Here is a 20,905-nt window from a genome sequence, read left to right on the forward strand (position 1 = left end):
TTTCATGTTCATTCCTTCACCAGATTGGAGAAGATTACCTTCATTATTTTTTCAAGTAAGTTTTCAATTTCTTGCTCTTCCATTTCTCTTTCTGGCACCCCTATCATTCGGATGTTGGAACATTTAAAGTTGTCCCAAAGGTTTCTAAGTCTCTCCTCATTTTTCTGAATTCTTGTTTCTTCATTCTGTTCCAGTTGAATGTTTATTTCTTCCTCTTCCAAATCACTGATTTGAGTCCCAGTTTTCTTCCTTTTACTGTTGATTCCCTGTATATTTGTATTTATTTAACTTTGTATAGGCTTCAGTTCTTCCTTTATTTTGTGGCCGTACTCAGTCATGTCTGTGAATACCCTGATGACCAGTGTTTTGAACTCTGCATCTGATAGGTTGGCTGTCTCCCGGCCACTTAGTTCTTTTTCTAGAGTTTTGATCTTTTCTTTCATTTGGGCTGTATTCTTTGTTGTGGCACACCAGTCTGGATGAATGTTTCTTCTTTAACTCCTTGGTTGTGAGACTTCCATACAGTTTGATTTTCTAGCAGTTTTTTTTGTTTGTTTTGTTTTTAAATTGGTTGTTGTCCTTTTGGTTGTGCAAAGATGCAAAGCATATCTACCTATGCCGTCATCTTGGCTGGAAGTGGAGATACAGTCAGTATTTCTTACTCATAGTTTTCTCACCAGAATTGGTGTCAAATTGGAATCGACAGTTTGTGTTTGGTGCACATGAGGGAATCTATGTATACAGAGCTGAGGGTTGTCACCTTGGATGGATGGCAAGCTTCAGGGAATGAGGTGTTCAGGAGGCAGAGAAGGAGGGGACATTCCAGGGAAAGAAGAGGAAACAGCTTTCAGCCTTTTGGGAGGGGGGTAGAACTCCCCCTCAACTCCCTTGTATTTAGACAGTGGAACAGGGCAGAGCCCCTCCGCTCAGATCTCTAGTCTGCTTTGTGTTCCTTTTAATGAAGAGTCATAAAATGCTCTGTGTTGTTCAGACTTATAGTCCGTAGTACTGACCTTTAGATTTTTGTAAAAGAAACATCGATCATATTTAGAGAATGCAGCTTGGGTTTTAAAAAGTTAAAATGTAAACAAGCATTCATATAATATATATAAAACTATAAAATATATAAATATTATAAAGAAAGATTTTTCTAAAAATATTTTAAATTTAAATTTTGGTTTCAGATCAATGAGCAAGGCACAAATCTTTTGGTTTTAATTCTAGATTTGTTGGAATAATTTATGATTTCTCTTACTGGCGGGGAATAGGGAGCCGGGCTGGTCAATGATAAAATTTGATCAGCTTTTTTGATCAACTTCCGATTTTAACAAATGCCTGTGGCTCGGCAGTTCATTTAGGCTTTTTTTTTTTTTTTTCTAGGTGTCATACAGGCAGCTATAACCATTTTTTAAATTTACTTTCTGTGGAAACCAAAGCATCATAAGATGTTTTATGTTTCCTTTCTTAATTAAAAAAAAAAGACTTGGTTGATGAAGGGAATACATTAACTATAATGTATTTAGATATCAGCAAGGAATTTGTTAATGACATTGAAAACTATGGCATTGGAGCTAAAGAATGCTGATTACGTTAATCCATATAATAGGGAAAACTTCTAGAGTCTTGCCAGAGAGCTGTGTCTCAGGTCATGGTGTATAATTCACTCTATCCGTGAGCGCCCTGATGGCTGGCTGGTCAAATTTGGAGAGCTGTCAGGACTGGAATAAATGAGCAGTATATTGGTTGACAGTATCAGGGTCCCAACTCATCTCAGCAGGATGGAATAGGTCTACTGGGATCAATGTAAAGTCCCTGCACTCAGGGATATAGTGAAGAAGTGATTCCTTGTATTGCAAGGGAAAAGATTAATGGCTTTAGGGGGACTCAGTGTGGGTTAATACTGTGATATTATTAACGTTGTTTGGGCTGCCCCCAAAAGTAGTGTGATGTTGGGTTGCATTAACAGAAGTTGAGCTTCTGTTCAAGAGCTGTGATACTGAGATGGAACTGAAACTACTCTGTAACATTCTAGGACTCTTATTTTTTATTTTCTAAGTAATTTTAAGTCATACCTTAAAAACAGTTACAGGAGAAAGCAACCAGAATGAGGAGACTTGGGGAAGAGACAGGGAAGAGAGGCGCTCAGATCCAAAAGGCCTTTGAACATGAGTATACTTAGACAAGTGTGGGCTCAGTCAAGGGAAAAGCCTTTTGCAAAACTGTTTCAGATTTGAGTGGGCTTTCATTAGACATAGTGGACTTCCTGGACATATTCCACAGAAGTTGTATTAATTCTGTTGGGATGTTAGAGATGGAACTCATACATTTGGCAATGGTTGGACCAGGTCGCTTCCAAGTCTCCTGTAGGTCCTGGGATTCTTGAGTTTCGCATTATTGATTTAAAGGGATGTGGTTGATTAGTTAATCGACCATCTCAAAACATAATTACAAAACATAGTTGCATCTCAAAACATAGTTACAAAAATGAAAAGGGCTTTTAGGGAAAAAAGTATCAGGAGGCATGTAGTAGATGTGTATAAAATGTAGTGAATTATGTATGAATGTAATATAGCATCTGTTTGAAAGACTCATGTTTTTGACAGGTAGAGGAGGGAAGACAAGCATTTCAGGGTTGAGGGCAGGGGTGATAACATTTAACCATATCATACAAGGAAGCCTTAGTGTGGGAAAGTATTTAACATTAATAGTTACCAATTATTTACACCCGTTATATGTGAGACATTTTTAATAGGTGCTTTTAGACACATTTTTTTCTAGTACTAACAAGAAGCAGGAGGGGCACTTGTTACATACATTTTACAAATGAAAAAACCAACTGCAGAATGGTTGCCAAATAGAAAGCCAAAGGCAGAGTCACAGCGAAGTCTGTCTGGTCCAGTCGGCTATTTCTACTTCACCACTGTAAGTCTTTCTAACAGTTTGTTTGGACAATTCTGTGCTTCTAGTGCCAGTTCTGAACTACTCCGATCCTAATTTGAACTACTGGTAAAGTTATTTTTAATAGCCTCCAAGATTGGACTTTTGATTATGAGGGCTGGAAAAATCTTGGAAACTGTTCATACAATTCAAAGCCAAGAACCCCACAAATGTTATTTATTTGTTTGGCCTATGTTCTCATTATTATTTGTTGGGATTTGGAATCCACATTTTGCAGTCTTCATTCTGTAGTGATACATTATTGGTGTTCTGCTGAATAACTTGCGTCTACTTCTTTCTGCTATTTTACTTAAACCCATCTCGATTTTTCTTTTCAGGCCATTTCCCCAATACCTAAAAGCTCTTATTCTCTCCTCCATCTCTCAGAATCTTGTGAATCCTCCTTTGAATCCCAATTTCTGAATCTGGTTTAATTTTTTTTATCTCTCAGAATTTTCCACCCTTCTGAATACAAAAGCATTTTTTCTCCATGGGGTTTTAAAGTTATTTTCAGTAAAGGGCTTACATTTAATTTTATCACTTGCTTATTTTTTCCACCCCCTCATTTAAACTTTTTGGATTTAATCTTATACAAAACAATGGGTTGAGAAGAATACATGTTAATTATGGTTATAATTATTGGATGGACAGAATGCTATCTACTTGGAAAAAAGATCCTGAACTTTCATTAGCAATTAAATTCAGAAATCCTATGACAAATAATTTTTTAAAGAAGAAAAGGATTACTTGTTATGATGAATGCAAAATGTTAATTGCCCCTGGGACAGTGTAGTTTGATTCCTTTAAGAGGATTCTTTTATTACAAGGCATTCAGTGGTAGTAGTAAGTATGTCAACACACCCCCCCCCCACACCCTGCACTTGTGTGCACAAGTGCACACACAGCTCCGCAACAGTCTGAAGGTCTGAAGATGCTCTGCTGTGATTCATTCTTTCCTAGAAGGAAGCAAGGAATGGAGTGTTGCTAATTAATGATTTAAAACATTGTCAGCTAGCAAAAGGCAAGGTGATGCAACTATCTCCTATGAGGCATCTTACTTCTGTAACTCATTTAAGTCAAGAGAACATGGTGCTTGCTCTTTTTAATCCTTTGAGTTGAAATTAAGAACAGGGGAAAGTGTTTTGTAAAATGCTACTATCTTAGTAGACCAAATGGAAACAGCCAGAGTCAAGGGGCAAGAAAGATTAAAGAGTTAAAGAGATTGACTTATGAGAAAAGATTATAGGAACTAAATATGTATAGCTTGATTAAATGAGTATGATGGTAGGAGGCATGATAAACAGCAAAACTTACTCCAGTGTAAGGCTGTTGAGACCAAAGACTTCATACAGGCAAGATGATGTTTACCCACACACACTGCAACAGTCATACGTTTCCTGCAGCTCTTTTATGTCAGCAGCGTGTACAAACTTGAAATGTAATGGACAATACAAATAGACTTAATCTCTGCCTTTGTGACATAAGGCATACCTGATTCAGCATACTTTTCTTACATAAAAAATGAATTATTTTTTAAAAATCTAGGCAAAGCACTTTGAGGATTTTGTGTGTTGTGTCGAGACAGAACATTAATGAAGAAAATGCAAAAGAGTGATTGTAAAATGAGTTTTGTGTGGAGTTTAAAATATGAAAAAGGCTTAGAAAATCAATTTGTAGCCAAGTTCAGCTCATTGTGGCCAGTATTTTAAATCACCTGGTGGCTGACTGAGCATGTGGATGATTTGGGTGCTGATCCATGAGGCTACTACATGGTAGGAAAGTGTCCTACGTGGGCAGGTGTCTTCGTTACAAGAGGCTGAGAGACTGTAGATGATCATTCATGCATCCTTGAAACAAAGGAGCTCCTTTACTTTAGCAAGCTGCAATGATGGTAAAATACACAAGTACTCATTTTCTTTTCAGTTTTGACTCAGAAGAGTGCTCTCATGATTAGCATCTCATCTGTGAGGAAAACTTATTGTGTATTTAAAGTAACTAAATTAAAGTGACAAAGAATGGGGATGCCCAAAACAAGGTTTAGTTTCTGTGGTGAGTGAGTCAGAGATGCCCCAAAGAACTTTCACTGAAAGAGAAAATTGCTGTAGAGCTAAGTTAATTCACCTAATGTTTTCATGGTCCAGGAAAATTCTACATGTTATTCTCTTTTGTTTTGTTTTGCTTTGTATAAAAGAAAAAGAAGCATTATCTTCTACAGTTTTATTTTTGAAGATTAGAAAAGTCTGATGCTTTTTAAAGGGAAAATGAGGAATCTATCTAAAATGTCTCTCATTAGTCAGTAAAATGAGGAAATAAGTATCATTGCAACTGACCTTGAGCTGTCCTAAACAATGTTTTAACTGCATTTTCACTGTGGTTCTCTGTATTTTCACTCTAGCTGCTACACTGGTGAGGAGATGGTGGGTAAATATGTTTATTTATATGTTTATTTATATATATGTCTGTATATTTATATATTTACATACATACACATTAAGTAACATGAAAATCCAAAATTGGTTTCTACTAAAGAATAATACTGACAGAAGTAACATTGTATCAATGTGATAATTTAGAGCAACATTTTATTTACAGTACTCTTACTGTAAATTTTCAAGTGTGCATACATAATGTATCAGTAATCTGCATTTACTTGGTTCCTCTCTTCTCTGTGGTCTTCTAAAGATACATTTTGCACAAATTTATAAGTAGTATCATAAAATAGAATCACAAGAATGAAAACTTATTATGAAACATAAATAGAAGGAAAACATTAGAATGTCTACTTCTTGGATAAACTTGTTCATAAATATGCTATTTGTAAAAGGGTAATATGTACTGAAATTGAATTTCAGTGAGAAAAATGTGAAGATTTTTATTTCTTAGGCGATCTATCATTCCCCATGCATGGGTGGAGGATTACTTAACATCTTTACTCTGGTGTTTATTGATATGTATAATAGTAATAGTGGGGGGGATGTCATTTCTGGTAAGCATTTCAAAGACTGAAACATCTATGAGTAAAATTGTTCATAATATGCTACCATCGCCAAACGCACGCTGTCCTGATTTCCCCGTTCTCTTCTCTGGGGAGTTATACTTATCTTTCATTCTGTGTCAGGAGAAACTGTCACTTAAGGACAATTTCTGTTCCTGTGCTGGCATATTTCTTTTGTTTATGTTCCTTCTTTCCCCATATGGGAATCTTTCTCAGCATGTGAGCGTGCAGTTTACCCATGCATAAACCGCAGTGCTCGCTGCTGCTGCTTGTCGTAGGAGTTGTTGCTGTTGAGAAGTGCTGGGTGGGGTGGATACTGAGGGGAGTGGCAATTTTCTCCTAATGTCTGAAGGTAAAGATAGTTCTTCTGTTCACGTGCTTTGTGATTCTACTTAAAATCTCTCAACCTATAAGGCTTTTGATGACTATATTAACTACTATGATTACGAATAATGTAGAGTTCTTCCAGTTCACATTAGACAGGTTTACCAAAAGGTATTTTAAAGAATTCATTTAAAAATATTTCTGAATTTAGGTAAATCATCTCATACTAGCAAATAATCCGGAAGGTACAGAGGTCCTTGCCGGCATGCGGAAGCCCAGTGTCGAGACAGTGTGGCGCCATAGCTTAGCCTGCAGGGTCTGGGCCCAGGCCGCCTCAGTCCGGATTCTTCCTTTGATCCTAGCTAGCTGTGGGAACTTGGGCAAGTCAGCTGGTTTGTTTTGTCTTTGTACCTCAGTTATGTGCTTCTGAAAATGGGAATGGTTTCTCTCTCAGAATGAAGTGAGTTAGCCTTGGTCAAGTTCTTAGAATTCTGCCTGTGGTAGGTATTCAGTAAGCATTAGTTACTATATTTCGTCATGAATTCTCCAACACCTATCTCATATTAGGTGATCTCATGATACGTAAATATACACAAAATTGAATAAGTATCTGGATATCCCTTAGATACTTCCCAATGTAAAATCTTTATAGAATTCCCTTTTCATTTAATATATCTTTAATTATTTTTATTCTCACATGAGGACTTTTTTTTTACTGCTTTCAAAGAGCAAGGAAGAAAAGGGTAAGAGAGCAAGAGAGAGAGAGATTGTGAGAGAGAGAGAGAGAGGGAGATACATTAATGTGAGAGATAAATATCGATTGGTTGCCTTCTTCTATGCATCCCAAATAAGGATAGAACCCACAGCCAGCGTATGTGCCCTGACAGGGAATCGAACCCACGACCCTTTGGTCTATGGGACAATGTTCCAACTGACTGAGCCACACCGGTCAGGGTGTCCTTTAATATATTTTTAATTGAAACCATAATATGTGCAAATATTGTCATAAGCACTTCAGAGTTGGAGATATATTACACATTAGCTTATTTTTCTCAACTGTAAAAGGGTGATTACAAATAGTAAATGATACTATATATATATATATATATGCACAAAGTACTTAGCTAGTGAGTGGCATAGTAAACACTTATTAGATGTTAGCATATATTCTAGCCTGGGAGCTAAACATGTATAAAACAAATATGCAGAAAGTGACACAATAAGAGAGATTAATGTGTGCTGCCTATTTCCAAGGGGCAGCAGTGGGAGATGGGAGGGGTGATCAAGGAAAGTTAGGAGGGGTTGGCATTTGACTTGTACATTGAAGAATGCATGGAATTTAGATGGTCTCTGTGCAGAGAAATGGCATTTCAGGTAGAGTGAATAACAGAAATGAAGACTCAGAGTTAAGACATCAGGTGCTTAATGGGAACAGTGAGAAGTGCAGCTTGGATAGAGTAAAGGAGAGATCCATTTATACTATTGGTAGGGAAAATAGTAAGAGGATGGACAGATTATACTCTAAGATTTTTAGTTTCAGGTAACTAAGAAGATGATGCTGTGATTAACGGGAGTAGGGAACACAGGACATGGAGCAGACTGACCAGGAATAGAAAAGGTAGTGAGCTCCATTTAGACTTTATTGAGCTTGAGGTATTGGCTTCCATCGGGGTCATGTCAGCGGAGAGGTCTTCCTTTAAGTAGGTGGGAAGGAATACAGTTCCTTTTATAGACTATGAAATTTGTGGATAGAAGGTGAATATTGCAGTGTTCTGATAAAGCTATTGAGTTGCAGTGTAATAGGAGAGCACTTTTGTTTCTTTCTTTCAAGAAAATAAAATGAGAGAAGTACAAAGAGGAAACTGTAGATATGTTCTTCCATTATCTTGATGGATAAATGGAAATCTGATCCTTTATGAACTTGGGATTTTAATATCAGATACAATAAACTATGTTTAAACAGTGGTAAGGTTTTATGATAAGACAGGTAAAAAAGGAAAAAAATTGAGATTATTTCTAGCATTTCAGTAGTAATTTTAAAAGCTCTTTTAATATACTACCAGGCACATTATTTGGGGTATAACAAAAGAAATCGTGCTTAATTCTGGATTTCCTAGGTATTGGACACCTTTTTAAAAAAATGTTTGATCATATTTATTTTCAGAATGTTGTGTTTCTTTTTGGGAAGTTTTGCTGTTTATTTTTTTACCTATTAATACATCACTTTAAGTTAATAAAGTAAGTGATTTTTAGGCAAGGTATTATACTAACTTGTAGCTTCCATTAAAGACAACTTTATTTAGCTTCTTTTGTTTGTTTGTATTAGTAAGCTTCAAGAAAAAGACAACTGTACTGAATAATTAGAATCTAAATAATTAATATTTATATTTAAATATGGTGTAAATAAAAATATATAATAATAAATAATATTTAGCAAGCTCTTTAATTTACAGTAGTATTTGACAGAAGTTATGACAATATTTTTTATCACTCCAAAGAGAATCTGAAACCCAGAGAACTGAAGGAATTTGTCTATTTCTTTAAAAGTAGTTCCTTATAATTAAACTGAGATTGCCGTTCACATACAGTAGTGAAGAATTTTATCTTTTCAATGTGTCCTTCATATCCAGTGCATTAAATGTTTCTAAAAACTGAACAGTGGTCATTTTCAACGTTAAATTGGTGAAATTGTGATTGTATGTGGTTTATAAAATTCTTTCACTAAATGCAGCAATATATAAAAATATTTAAATTTTCATCCTAGAACTTAAGTATGAATATGTAAATAGAAATGGTATTGGGAGGCTGTTAACTCTTTAATTTTGGAATAGTTACCCTTATTTTTGAAATGTGTCAAGAAATTTTCTTCAGATTGGAATTCTCATTCTCATCAATCCCAGAATCCCAGAATCCCAGAGTAGGTAGGCTCCAATATCGTTGTGTTTGATCTTGATGTCAGAGATTTATTTTTGCAGTAAACCTTAAGAGCCTCCATTGTTTTCAGAGACCAAAGATTAATTAAACATGTCCTTGCCCTCAAGGTGGTCCCAGCCTAGTGGAAGAGGCTAGTCCACAGAAAGCCCTGCATCCCAGTCTAATGGGGGAGGCTGGTCCACAGAAAGGCCTGCATCCCAGTCTAATGGGGAAGGCTGGTCCACAGAGAGGCATGTGTCCCAGTCTAATGGGGGAGGCTGGTCCACAGAAAGGCCTGCATCTCAGTCTAATGGGGGAGGCTGGTCCACAGAGAGGCATGTGTCCCAGTCTACAGAGAGGCCTGCAGTGCAGTATGATAACTGAGAAAGGGAAGCAGAGAGCTGTACCAGCCAGGATGGAGGAGGGGCCACCTCCTCTTCCATTCTTCCACCTTCCTCTTGAACTATTACAACATGGTCAGTTCACCGCATTTTAGGTCAGCCATTTCTAACTGTTGGTTAGTTTTCATTGTTAAAAGTCTCTTTTGTTTTATGTTGTCCAGCTTTGATGGTTGACCCCAAATTGGCCACCTTAGAATATCTATGCGTGGTGCCAGTCGAATTCTTCAGCATAGCACTGCAGTCCACACTGGTGCTTTGCAAACTACCTGTGACGAGGACCAGCTTTTTATTTTATTTTACTTTTAAATTTCTAATCTGTCTTGAACAGATGCTGTTAAAAAAACACAATAAAAATGGATTCGAAAAATGGGGAAAAGAAAACCAAAGATATACAAAATCCAAACCCTGGTTTTTCACCATTAGATTCAACAGACATAACAGGGCTCTGTCAAAATCTTGTTTCTGCCGTAGTTTTGGATGCTGTACCCCTCTCTGCAAACCGGCAACAAGCAGTTCGTGAAGGGACGGTGGGCCTCAGCCTACACAGGTAACCCGCTGAGCACACGTTAGGCTGTCTTTCCAGGGAGTTGACTGTAAAATTTTCCCTTCTGCTTCTAATTAATGCTTAGAATTAACCTGTGGACTCTCATAAAAATTCATTCTTTTTGTCCAATCTGAAATGGAGCGTGTCTCCTGCCAGGTACTCATTGTTCCAGTACACTGATAATGCATAGGATGGCCAGAGCCAAGAAAGCAAGAAGTGACAGCACTGGTCCTCCAGTCTGTTCCGTGCCTCTGGTTCCTTTCCACGTCACGCTCATCACGCCCACCTTCAGCTCAGCTCACATTCTGGTGTGCTTACTTCCTGCGAGGTGCTGGGCGCCCTGCCGGGCCCTACCCGCAGGGCCCTTTCCTTCCCACGGGAGAGGCTCTGGCCAAAGTTCTGTTTTCCTGTACGTTTAATATACTACATTTTAATGTGCTTTCACACAAATGATCTAAACATTATTAACTTGATAGTTTTTTGAATTTTACTACTTCATATTTCAAATGAATTGTAGAATTAAAAAAAATGTAGATATAGAGTAAAGCACATGGCAGTATAATTCGTCCATACAGAATTATCGTGATTAATTTCCATAATAAACTTATCTAAGACCACTTAAACTGTGATATAGTAGTCCTCTAAATTTTCTTAAGATCAAATTCTCCATGATAGACATCGAGACTTAAAGTGCCATTACAATAGGTGTGTCATCCAGATGGAGTTATTTAAACATGATTTTAAGGCACCAAATATAGGCAATCGACTTTCCTGGTTTGTAAGTCGTTATTTTTCTTGGAGAAACCATTTTAGAAGGGTCCTGTCTAATCAATCTTGTTAAACCAATCATTTAAGCCAAAATTAGGTAGACATATGCAGTATCATTATTCATGTAACAAAATATGTATAAAATCTCGTTTTATTTCAAATAAAAATGATTCTTCAAATCTGATAATTTTTTTTCTTAAATCTGCTTGATGTCTTCTAGTCATTTAGTCCCTTAGATGACAATAATTTATAGCATTCTTTATACAAATAAGACATGTTTGTGTTTCTTTAGGAGTTTGGTATGCTATAAAGTGGTCACTTTTATAAGACATATTATTCATTAACCAAGATTTTAATCATACAAATGATTTTCTAGTTTTCTGAGCATTGTTTGCTTTTCATATTTTTATATATCCACAAACAGCAATCAGATATGCAAAACAACTTGATCAATTAGCATAATAATCACCTAATTTCCTTTTAGGTTACAAATCTGCCTTTAAATCTCAGATACTGGAAAATACATTAGGATAGTCAAGAAGGACTAGAGGGGCTAGACCTTTGCAGAATCCTCTGACTGAGGGCCAGCTCTAATCCCTCCTGAGAGGCTGTCTCACACCTATACTCACTCCCTACCTAGGTTTTATGAGATCTGAAGACAACAGGTGTAAATATTTTAAATTTAACTAGTGGAGTTCCACAGAGATAGATCATGGAAAACACCAGAGTCAACTTAAACCCTCTTTGGGGGACTTGCTGCTGTACTTCCAAAGGGTTTCCGAGCCCAGCTAGGGGTGTGACAGCCCCGGCTCCAGCAGGCAGGCCTGAGAGAGCCCCCGTGCGCATGTCTTCCCAGCCCTCAGTGCACTGACTCCGTGGTGGGGAGGTGGCTTGAAATTGGCCATCAGGGATGTTTCACCATGAAATTTGGAAATGCTACCAGTCAGGGCTTTTTTTTTTCCCCCTTTTTATTTCCCCTTCTGGAGAGTCCATCGTTAAACATAAGCACAATATTGGTTTTAGCTTCAATCCTATTAGGAATGCAGGTAATAATGTATGCTGATGACATTTACTTAGTTTTAAAAAGTGGTTCTTCCAGACACTTTAGAAAGACCTTCTCTGTGTGGTGGTACTATTCTAGAACAGGAAATGTAAAGATACATAGGAAGGTGAATGTTTTTAGAGTTGTCAATATTCCGTGAGTAACCACAGGGGTAATATTCTTTGCAGAGGTTAAAATCATATATAAGGACTTACAAATTATTTCATATACTCATTGGTAGTATGGACTGCAGGATGAGTGACAGGCCTATTATACTGGTTCTGCGTTAAAATGGCTCACTATAGGTGACTCAGTAGGTATTGTTTTAAAATTATGTTTATTTTGTTCATGGCTTTTATTACATACAGCATTATATATGTGTGCATATAGTAATACTTAATTAGCACATTATTTCTTAATTAAAATAAGGCAGTGTATCCGATATCTGATAATGTTCTTATTGATGGCTCTGGCAACTGAAACCTTCTCCGAGTGTCTCCAGGAATTGCTTTTCCAGGCCAGGGAGGTGAAAATTTCAACATGCCCACAAACCTATGTGTTGGTGTATAAATCAAAATATATTCCAAGTACAATCTTTACATTAATGACCATTTGGAGGCCCTAGAAAACACAGGCCACTCATTGAGGGTCTCCTTTGTTTGAACATAAAATTTAATTAAAACATCTGGAATTTCCTGAACCAGTCCGCAACTGATCTTTGAACTTATTTTTCTTTTTTAGAAAGATTTTTAAATTGATTTTCAGAAAGACAGGAAGGGAGGGAGAAAAACATCGATGTGGACACCCCAACCAGGGACCTGGCCTGCAACCCGGGCATGTGCCCTGACTAGGAATGAACCTGTGACGTCTGCAGAGCGAGGCCCAACTCACTGAGCCACACCAGTCAGGGCTGGTCTTTGAACTTGTAGTCCACCAGGTCCTCTCCTGACAGCGTATGCTAGAGTAGAAGGAATAATTTGTCCATAATTAGAGGTTCTCTCCTAATTAGGATTATCAGGCCTGTTACTGATTACCACATTCTAAACTAAGGTGCAGTCTTTTGTGAGGGGAAAGATGAAACGAGGGGTAGTTTCAGGCCGTGCGCCTCTGGATTCCCTTTAACCTTTGAGAGACTGATTCTCTCTGCTCCAGTGCACCGTCAATCCAAAGAACAGCCCCGGCTTCCTCTGGGTTCCTTTCACACACACTTTGCTGATCCGTCTGAGTGGTGTTTGTCTGATCTTTTCTTTTGCATGTTTTTACTTTTAAGATCTTCTCTTTCTTATGTAAAAAAGGCAATTAGACTCGTATCTGTTTATTTTAAACAAAATGGCTGTTAATTAGTGTGATCAAAAACCTTGCCATTGTAGACTATGGGTTCCACTTTGTAGTTGCACTAAATTGAGTATGGTTTGGTGCCGGTTGACAAGATAACGACTCAAAGTCTGGCTTTTTAAAAATTAATGAACAAACACATTTATGAGGCTTTGTTTTGTCTGGTTTAGATCTATAGGCTCTGAATGCATCAGAGTCCTTGTTTTTCACTGATTAATGCTGTTGCTTATTAAAAGTGCATAAACTTATTGAAAAACTTTTTTGATAACTTAATATAACTGATGTGTGAAAGCTAGAAAGCTACACCATTTTCATCTAATTGGTTTGTTTATGATTTTATAAGCAGGAGTACAAAGTATGCTTATTTATTTCATTAGTAACACATACTAACATGTCTTTTTATTAAGTTACAACTTATCAGAACTCTAGAAACATCTTAAATTGGCAGCCTCCTGTGTACCACACCCCCAGCCCCATTTAACATTTAGAAGAAACAAGCAGATTCCAGGTCTTTGTTTATTATAAAACAATTTCAGGAACATGGGTTGATATGACATAGCTCAATCTCATCTTTAACATCCTCAGCACTTTACCTTGATAATCAATGTTCAGAATAATGATGATGGGTGTATTGTAAGAGTCTCTCTCAAAGATGAAAATACGTTCATGATATGCTACTTCTAAGGCAGAAAGCCATAATGATATGCACTAATATAATCTTCTATATTGAGGATTTCTAGTTAGGTAGTCAGGGAAAGCAAATAAAAGTAACATGTAATTGACCAGAATAACCCAGCTCTCTTTTACATTTTGGTTAACTGAAGTTTAAAATTCATAATTTTTCACATTAAAGAGAAAAGAAGAGTCTGACAGGGGTGTCAGGAACAAAAGACCCGGCTCTCTGGGTGTGTGCAGACTCTGAATTGCATTAAAATAGGAGCACCTACTTTAACCCGACTTGCTAGATGTCTAGGAAACCTTTGGATTTAAAACACATGCCCCAGATCATTTGTAAAACAGCTATGAAACTTGAGTTTTGATTGACTGCTTTGAAGAAAAAAATATTCTTATTTGTAGATGGTCATGGATCAAAATGCCTCACTAATGTTATTTAGATTAGAGTTAAAAATCTAGTAATAACAGCTACCATTTATTTAATGGTAACAGCATCCCAGGCAGTATTCTGTGCTCAGTAAGTAATTAACACTTAGATTCATTTATATATTATCATGTTTAAACTCTGCAGTCACTCTGCAAACCAGGCTTTGTTACATTCCTTTGCAGTTGTGGAAACAGAGGCTTGGCAAGTTCAAATGTCTTGCTGAAGTTTATTCACCCATTAAGTGACAGGTGAGATTTGACTTCAGATCGTTGTGACTCTGGGTGCTTTCCATGACACTGTTTCCTAATTCTTGTCACAGTCATTTATTTTGAAAAAGCATGTTTTCCTATTTCTTTCTTCTTTTATTTTTTTTTTTTTTGTGAGGAGATCACCAACCTATTTCTTTATGTTTAATTTTTCCAAGAGAATAAGTGTTTTCCCATTTCTAGCTCTCTTACTGTTGGAACTCTTTTATCAAACACCCCTTTGAGTGAAAAGCTATTCTAAATGGATGTAAGTGTGTCTCTTTATCACTTATCTTGGAAGGTTCCTGCTTAATCTGTCCTCACTGTTGAACATTCTTTCTTGGTATTTAGCCTAAATTTACTTCTCGTGATTATACTCATTACTCCTAGTTACCTCCCTTATTGTGGATGTGTCAGCAATAATCTATCTTTAGCCAACTGGCCTTTGTTTACGTCCTTCCCACAAGATTGAAGCTGATGTTTTAATGATGCTTAGAGATGATATAATATAGATGTGGGTAATTGGGCAATCAAATTCAAAGAAGAGCCTAAACCTAGAATTAGTAGGAAAGTCATAAATGGCACTCAGTGTTGGTTTCTACATCATCTGTACTTTGTTTTACATTTAAAGACATCTGTATTTAATGCTTTAAGCTTATTTATGGACAGTTATTTTGTAAGGCTTATAATATTAGTGTATGCTAGCCTAATTAATAGTTTAAATGTTTATTATATCTATGATTTGATATGACACCAATCTTTTATTTTTTTTATCATTTTGCACTAAATCAACATCTCATACAAAATCACCTTTGATCATATTTGCTTACAGCTTCCTGCCCTCAAGTCCTTGATTTCCATTTCCTTTTCAGTAGTAATGAGACAAATTATCAAACAAGCTCATTTGAGGAAACTCCAATTGTAATCAGTTAGCTTGACGGAGAAAAAAGATTTTTGGTACGCAGCATTCGTCTCCCCTGTGGATACCCAGGATTGTAATTTAAAGCTTCGTATAGTGTATTGAGCATCCATAAACTGAGCTTTACAAAGTAAAACCAGATTTCTTCATTCCACCGAGAATAGATAACTATTCATAGGCTGCTTGGGCCTGGGGATTTTTGTTTTGTTTTGTTTTATTTGTTTAACGTTTTCATGATGCGCTAACTTGGGGCATCAGAGAAAGTGGTTCTTTCTGTGTTTTTGTACACAATTGAAGCTCTAAAGGCAGGAGTTAAATAAAAAGCATCACAAAGTTGTGAACCCAGAACTTGAGTGCACAAGGGGGAGAAGCTGAATCTGGAAATAACAAGCCATAAAAAGGGAGAGGCCAAGAGGAGAACCCCAAAATGTAAATCAGGAACCAAAGCAGAAATAAAGGAAAAAAAATTGAGATTACAAAATTTAGGGCAGAAGCAGGCCAGGCACTTGAAGCTCAATAGAGAAACAATTCATCTTTTTTGAAAACATCATTAAAATCCCCAAAGACCAAGAAAATGGAAGTGTAGAGAGAGAAATACAAATATTTAAAAATAAAACAGCTAAAGCTACAGATGATAGACAAGAAAAACATAAAGACTTTAAGCACTGAGAGACTAGGCATATAAAAGTAATAGAAAAACTGTAACAGTGGGAATAGGGGCAAACACGCATTTACTTTAGGCGTGTGGAAAAACCAGCGCTGTGGCTCCATCAAACTGGACGTCAGATTACCCAGGGAGCTTTAAAAATCCTAGATTTCTTGGACTTCATCCTCACAGGTTTAATCGGTTTTGTGTGGGGGCCTACACACTGAGTTTTTTGAGAAGCATCGTGGGTAATTCTGATGCCCAGTTAGGATTGGGAGCTTGTCCTTGGGGAGGGGAGGAGTGAAGCATTTGCTGTTTGGTACCACAGGAAGGTACCTAGAATATAGTGTCAGGTGTTGGAAGCCTTTGGCCATATGGGACCATGGAGACCACTAGTCCGTGCCCGTTAGTCAGCAGGCTACTTCGTGGCTCTCTGCACCTCTGGTAGAAGCCAACCAATGTCTGATCTACAGAGTTGTGCCTATGCCAAGATGCTTGGAGGACCAAGATCACTTCCTAATTAAGGAGAATTTCAAGAGGGAAGGGTAATTCCGAAAGGCTTATTTAAAGGATTTTGGAGTAAGAAGTTTTCTCTAAGATCTCTCATTTACTGACTGTATCCTCCTGCCTTCCCTCCCTCTCAATGTATAGAAAATGTCTAGAAAAAAGATCCAAAACTTAAAAAACAAAGAAAACAAACATACACATCCTTTGCCTGGAGTATGGCATAATTACAATAGTATTATTGGAGTAAAGGCTATTACGATACCATGGTAATATTGTATACAGAAGTGGTAGGGTAGCACATAAGGGGACATTTTCCAGCTGTAGGGCAGTGCTGTAACACATCCCCTCTGTCCTCGATAGTTTTTTTGTATTGGAGACTCTCCTGAAAGCCCTCTAAAGTTTCTGTGGGGTTGGGATGATGGACCAGGAATGATTTGCAGTCAACAATTATCTGTTTTACTGGAATTTTAGGTTCTGTTTGCCAAATTGGTCTGTGTCTTACATTTTTTTATGCCTAACTGATATTTCATTTTGCTGTTGAATTGTTTGCCTGCCTTTTCCTTCCCTTATGTGACTCTGACACAGCTGTGTAGAAAGACACAAGACCAGCAGTCTGCCTGGCTTCTAGTCTCAGATGTGCCACTTACCTGTTTGGTGACGTGTGCAGGTTAACTGTCCTCTCTGGCCTCGATTTCCCACTGGGCTGTGCACATTAGAAGGGCAGGAACAAGTGTGTTTTTTTCTCATTGTTGTATTTTTAGCAATCAAAGTAGAACCTAGACTGCTTGATGTGCTCAATAAAATTGGTCGATTGACTGAAAAAACAAATACCTAAATTGGAAAATAATCGCCGTGGCGAGTAGCTCCGTTGGTTGGAGCATCATAAACCAAAGGTTGTGGGTTTGATCCCTGGTCAGGGCACATGCAAGAATCAACCCATGAATGAGTGAATGGGTGAAACAACAAACTGATGGTTTTGCTCTCTCTCTAAAATCAATCAAAAATTAAAAAACAAAAAATTGAATATAATTTAACTCAGAAAGTAAAATAATGTGTAAAGGCATTGAGAACAGTGTCCAGCTGCTAAGCGCCCAGTATGTGTTAGTCATATTGTTAATCTGAAGGCAAGACACTGTCACCGTTAGGAGTAAGGGTGCCAGAGGTGGAGTTTGTGTTTAGTTGTGGCTCTATCATTTATTAGTTGAGTGACTTTGGGCCAGTTATTTATCCTATCTTAGCTTCAGTTTTCCCATCAAGGAGAGAAGGATGAAGATACTATCTGCCTCACAGAGTTGCTGAGCATTAAATAAGACATAAAGCACAATTACCAGCACACAGCACTCATTCAGCGGTAGATACGTTTTGTATGTGACTGTTAAGTAGGTACTCCCTATTTGTCAACACGCTTCTAAACTTACGAAATTTGAGATTAGTTTTTAAAATTTTACTTTTCTTTAGAAGTCAATGAAGCCAATTTAAAGAGAACTATTCAATTTCAGTGGAGTGAATGAGGAGAGAAAGTTTGTATTTCTAGTCATGTAAGAAAAAAATAGCTGAAGAGTGTAGTGTTCATTTTCACTGTTTCAAAAAAAAAAAAAAGATGCCTGGCCAAGATTGGAAGCTTCAGATCAAAAGGGCAATTTTAGAAAATTGTGGTGAGTGAATGAGAGCACTAGTTTATTGAAGAAATCAATTTGCTATCTTAACCAATAGCACCAATGCCATCCCTATAATCTCTGAAAATAGACACTTTGCAGTTTACCAATTCGATTGCATCTGCTTCCTTACACCTGGCAAGCTCACACACCCTTTTCAAATAAGATAGTATCACAGGAGCTTTGTGGGTTTATAAAGCCACAAGTTTATTAGTTAGATAAAAATCTCTAAGCGTTGAGAAGTTTCAAACTGTGTTGTCAAACCATATTTCAGTTATAATGGCAATTTCCAAAGTAAATATGACATGGTAACTTTTAAATCTTGTCATTCTGTTTCCTTAAGAGTGTGTGATTTGTGATAATCTATGGCAGGGCTTCCTGTCTTTGTTTTCAAATTCAGTTGTGCACAGAGCATAGCATAGCCATTGACATACTGGCAGCTTAGAATCCATAATTGATGAAATGTCTCTAATTGCCCCAAATGCTTCTTTGGATAAAGTGGGGCAAAAAATTTAAAGGGGAAAATATGGCTTTATTTTTTTAATATAGATATAATTGACATTAAACATTAGTTTCAGGTATATAACATACTGGTTTGATATTTGTATATGTTGGGAAATGATCAGCATAATAAGTCTAGTTAACATCCATCGCCATACATTACAGGGTTTTTTGTTGTTGTTGTTGTGATGGAATCACTTAAGATCTACTGCCTTAGTGAGTTTGAGATACACAATACAGTATTGTAACTGCATCCACCATTGTTTAAAGCTGGTAATGTGTACTTTTTTAACTCTCTTCACCCATTCCCCCACCCACCTACCACTACCCTCCACCTCTGGCAACCACTAACCTATTCTCTGTATCCATGAGCTCAGTTTGTGTGTGAGTGTGTATGTGTGTGTTTTGTTTCTTTGTTCAGATTCCACACAGAGTAAAATCACATGGTAATTGTCTTATTCTGTCTGACTTATTTCACTTAGCATAATGTCCTCAAGGTCCATCTTTGTTTTCACAAATGGCAAGATTTTATTGTTTATGGCTGAATACTATTCCATTGAACATAATGTGTATACCACATTTTCTTTATCCGCCCATTCACTGATGGGCAGGTCAGTTGCTTCCATATCCTGGCTATCATGAGTACTGCTGCGATGAGTATGGTGTGCATATATCTTTTTGAGTTAGTGTTTTTGTTTTCTTTAGGTAAATAACCAGCAGTGGGATTGCTGGATCATATGGTAGTTCTATTTTTGACTTTTGGAAAAACCTCTATACTGTTTTCCTTAGCAGCCACACCAGTTTGTATTTCTACCAACAGTCTGTGAAGGTTCTGTTTTTCTCCCCATTCTCACCAACACTTGATATTTCTTAACTTTTTGATAATAGCCATTCTAACAGGTGTGAGATGACACGTCTTCCTGGTGCTGGTTTCTCTGATGTTTGGTGACGTTGAGCACTTTTCCATATATCCGCTGGCCATCTCTATGTCTTCTCTGGAAAAATGTGAATTTGGCTTTAAATGCGTAATGCAGTGTCCTAGGAGAAAACAATCCGGGGCAGGGCGGAGTTTGTCTCCTTTAAATAATCAAAAAGTTCTCCAATAAAACTTGTTAGAACTGTGTTCAAATAAACCTTTGAAAAGGCCTAAATAAACCTTTCTTTCTTTTCTTTTAACATTTGACTTTAGGAGTAGAAGCACATCCTTAAGAAAGAAACCGATAACCAGGTAATGACTTTGGAAAAGCTAATTTTTTTTAGCTTTGGGGGATGTTCGTTTAGGTTATGATATTTTCAGTCAAATTTTATACACAGAATTACTAAATTAAAATTAATTTTCAGTAGGAATTGTAGGTGTAGAGTTAGAAAAGTGAAGTTTTCCAGTTGATCGCAGGCTCACTGTATTACCAAGCTGATCCCACTGCGATATAATTATGGATATTTAGTTATATTTTTATATTACCAGATGGTCTCTGTGAAAGAGTAACCATAACATGATGATATACATCTTGCGTATCACTGGATACTCTCCAGAGCTCTTCCACATATATTATGTCATTGCATCCTCAGGTAATCCTATGAAGTACGAAGGGCCCAAAGAATAAACTTCATTTTGCAGTTGAGGTTATTGTCAAGAGAGAGGAAAATGTAACCCCAAATGCTATTAATTAATAACTGAGCTGGAATTAAAGTGTCCAAGAGCTGAGAATGTTCCATTATATTAAACTCAAGTATAATACAGGGTCTGGCAAAAATAACACCCCTGTTTTACTACAGAATCTTTTATTACAAAATCCTAAGTATGTAATTCTGTAACACAACAATATCACACTCAAGCATACCGTATGATATTTTAGGTGAAATGTTCAAATTAAAACTATAAATTATTACACCCATATTATTACCCTACCAAACACATTCAGGTAGGTGTTACTTCTGCTGGACCCTATATTATGGAGATGTTTATATGAAACACAATTGTTTTGTGGCTTATTATAAACCTTAAAACATGGGTGCTACATGGGAAAAAGGTGTCTCAAAGAACAATAGGCTTTTCTGTTGCATGGCTATC

At 37.0% G+C, this 20,905-nt stretch overlaps 1 protein-coding gene across 7 annotated transcripts in view; it reads left to right on the forward strand.

The window, feature by feature from the left end:
- The window catches only part of SOX5 (SRY-box transcription factor 5), a 908,025-nt gene that overhangs the window by 70,141 nt on the left and 816,979 nt on the right, over positions 1-20,905 (forward strand). Inside the window, exon 1 of one of the 7 annotated variants that reach the window (XM_024575368.3) lies at positions 9,716-10,117. The exons of 5 other annotated variants lie outside the window; for them this stretch is intronic. The gene's annotated coding sequence lies outside the window, so the exon portion shown is untranslated. Of the gene's footprint in view, positions 1-9,715; positions 10,118-19,964; positions 20,063-20,905 lie in introns of those variants that run through there. One more of the 7 variants, XM_053921736.1, reaches the window with a different exon arrangement.

This window comes from Desmodus rotundus, chromosome 3 (genome assembly GCF_022682495.2).
Source record: "Desmodus rotundus isolate HL8 chromosome 3, HLdesRot8A.1, whole genome shotgun sequence".
In the NCBI taxonomy this organism is placed as follows: domain Eukaryota; kingdom Metazoa; phylum Chordata; class Mammalia; order Chiroptera; family Phyllostomidae; genus Desmodus; species Desmodus rotundus.